A 3,244-nucleotide genomic window follows, 5' to 3' on the forward strand; every position below is an offset into this window, starting at 1 on the left:
AGAGGGCATTTAGAACTGGAGACAAAGAGGAGGTGAGAACGATCCAGGGGAAGCTAAAGACCACAATCAGAGAGGGTAAAGACAATTACAAGAGAAAGCTGGAGTGTAAACTCCAGCAGAACAACATGAGAGAGGTTTGGAGTGGAATGAGGACCATCACTGGTTTCAGGTCCAACGACAGCAGAGAAGTAGAGGGCAGTGAAGACAGGGCCAACGAACTAAATCTGTTCTTTAACAGGTTTGACACTGCAGGCCCTGCCCTCCCCCGTCCCGACTCCACTGCTATCTGTCCCCTGCAGCCCACCCCACTCACCCTCCCTCCAATCCTTGATTGTCTGCCCCCCTCCTGTGATAGCCCAGCTCACACCTCCAACCCCCTATCACAAATCTCCCCTACTGTGTACATCACTGCTGACCAGGTGAGGAGACAGCTGAATAGACTCCACACAAACAAGGCTGCTGGCCCCGATGGGGTCCCCCCCAGGGTCCTTAAAGCCTGCGCCACCCAGCTGTGTGGAGTCCTGCAGTATGTCTTCAACATGAGCCTGAGTCTCCAGCGTGTCCCCGTGTTGTGGAAAACGTCCTGCATCGTTCCTATTCCGAAGACGCCGCGCCCTAGTGACGTCAAGGACTACAGACCAGTAGCACTGACGTCCCACATCATGAAGACCATGGAGAGGCTAGTCCTGGACCAGCTCCGACCCATAGTCCAGCCACTTCTAGACCCACTCCAGTTCGCCTACCTGCCACGTCTGGGAGTTGAGGACGCCATCATCTACCTGCTTGACCGAGTCTATACTCACCTGGACAAGCCAGCCAGCACGGTGAGGATCATGTTTTTTGACTTCTCCAGTGCATTCAACACAATTCATCCGGCTCTTCTGGGTGAGAAGCTGACAGCGATGCAGGTGGACACCCCCCTCGTGTCCTGGATTACAGACTACCTGACCGGCAGACCTCAGTACGTGCGCCTGCAGCACGGTGTGTCGGACAGAGTGATCAGCAACACCGGAACACCACAGGGAACTGTTCTCTCTCCCTTCCTCTTCACCCTCTACACCACGGACTTCAGCTATCGGACTGAGACCTGCCACCTTCAGAAATTTTCTGATGACTCAGCGATAGTTGGATGTATCAGCAAGGGTGATGAGGACGAGTACAGGGCTACGGTGAAGGACTTTGTCACATGGTGCGAGCTGAACCATCTACAGCTAAATGTGACAAAGACAAAAGAGCTGGTTGTGGACATGAGAAGAAAAAAGGCACCGGTGACCCCTGTGTCCATCAATGGGGTCAGTGTGGACACTGTTGAGGACTACAAATACCTGGGAGTGTACATAGACAATAAACTGGACTGGAGTAAAAACACGGAAACCCTCTACAGGAAGGGCCAAAGTCGTCTCTACTTTTTGAGACGGCTAAGGTCTTTCAACATCTGCAGGACTATGCTAAAGATCTTTTATGAGTCTGTGGTGGCGAGTGCTATCCTTTATGCAGTTGCATGCTGGGGCAGCAGGCTGAAGGTGGCAGATGCCAACAGACTGAACAAACTGATCCGTAAGGCCAGTGATGTGGTGGGTGTGGAGCTGGACTCGCTGACGACAGTGTCAGAGAGGAGGATGCTGTCTAAGCTGAAGTCCATTATGGACAATACCTCTCACCCGCTGTACAACACACTGGAAAGACACAGAAGCACGCTCAGTCAAAGACTCATTCCACCCAAAAGCACCACGGAGCGCCACAGGAGGTCATTCCTACCTGTGGCCATCAAACTTTACAACTCCTCACTTAAGTAATAGACCTTACAATACGTGCAATATGATAGTTGTATCATAAATAGTGCAATATATGTCACCACTGCATCTGCCACTTTATTTTAAGAGCGTTTTAAGTGTATTTTAAGAGCGTTTTGCCACTTTATTTTAAGAGCGTTTTTACTTTACTTTACTTTTTAATATATTCTTACCTTTTAATATTCTTAATACATATATACAATCTGAGCAACTGTAACATCTGAAATTTCCCCTCGGGGATCAATAAAGTATTCTGATTCTGATTCTGATATACAGAGATAAAAGTTTTTTTATGTTTTGTTTTTTACATAAACTAATCTCCCTTCACTTTCCTGAGGATTCATAATAATAATCATTTTGGCTAAACACTCATGTCACTCAGTCATGTGCTGGATTCATAAGGTTTACCTGCACTGAATGAACAGATTGATAAACACACCACCGTACCTTTAAGGTACAGGAAATAGCATTAATTCATCTCTTATTTCATGAGTGATTAATAATTGATTCCTACATGTAATACATTAATGAATTCATTATGAATATACACTAGTTCATTTTGTCTAATGTAAGTGGTGGACAAGGTACACAAACCATGTAGTTGAGTTAAAGTAGAGATATCCAAGGTAACATATTACTCCAGTAAAAGTAGTAGTAAAAGTAAAAATACTCTTTACCTCCACTAAAGTACTAAACTAAATTTACCTTCAAATGTACTTAAGTATGAAAGTAAAAGTATAATGATTTATTATGGTTCTAATGTTTTATGATCATTTCTGTAACAAGACTCTTGATTAATCAACTCATTTTAGGTGAAAAGACTCGTGTGTCATTAATTAAGCTTAACTGACTAAGCTAAATTCAGTTATACCTATTAATTAAAATAAACATGTAACATTTAGTGCTGAGCAAATGCTAAACAATAACAGTATTAAGTATATTAATGACATTAAATTCATAATTTTTTTAAAACAAAGCAACATACAGCTAAAAATGTTTGATAAGTAGTGGAAATGAATGGGGCTCTATGGGTTGTTTGGAACTATACAGAGCTCCACAACCCGGAAGCTGCGCAGAAAAAATGTCCCGCCCCCTTTCCAACGGTTCCCTATGGGAGTGTCGCCACTCTGTTCTCTCTACCACTCTGGGTGGGAGATAATCAATTAGCCCAGCGACCCTTATTTCCTCATCTGGCCAGGATGCTGCTGAAGCTTCACCATCCTCGAGAAGCATGGAAACCCCAGCCAAAAAGAGACGAGTGGAGAAAGATGTAGTTGAGTATCTGAGGGAGATGGAAGAAAGGGAAAATAAGAGGGAGATAGAAGCAGCAGAGAACGAGGAGAGAAGATGGAGAGAGGATGAGGAGAGGGAGGAAAGAAGAGAAAGGGAAAGAATAGAATGAGAGGAAAAGAGAGAGCAAGAGGCGCGCCAGAGAGAGGAAAAGCGAGAGC

This window comes from Trichomycterus rosablanca, chromosome 14 (genome assembly GCF_030014385.1).
Source record: "Trichomycterus rosablanca isolate fTriRos1 chromosome 14, fTriRos1.hap1, whole genome shotgun sequence".
Lineage (NCBI taxonomy): Eukaryota > Metazoa > Chordata > Actinopteri > Siluriformes > Trichomycteridae > Trichomycterus > Trichomycterus rosablanca.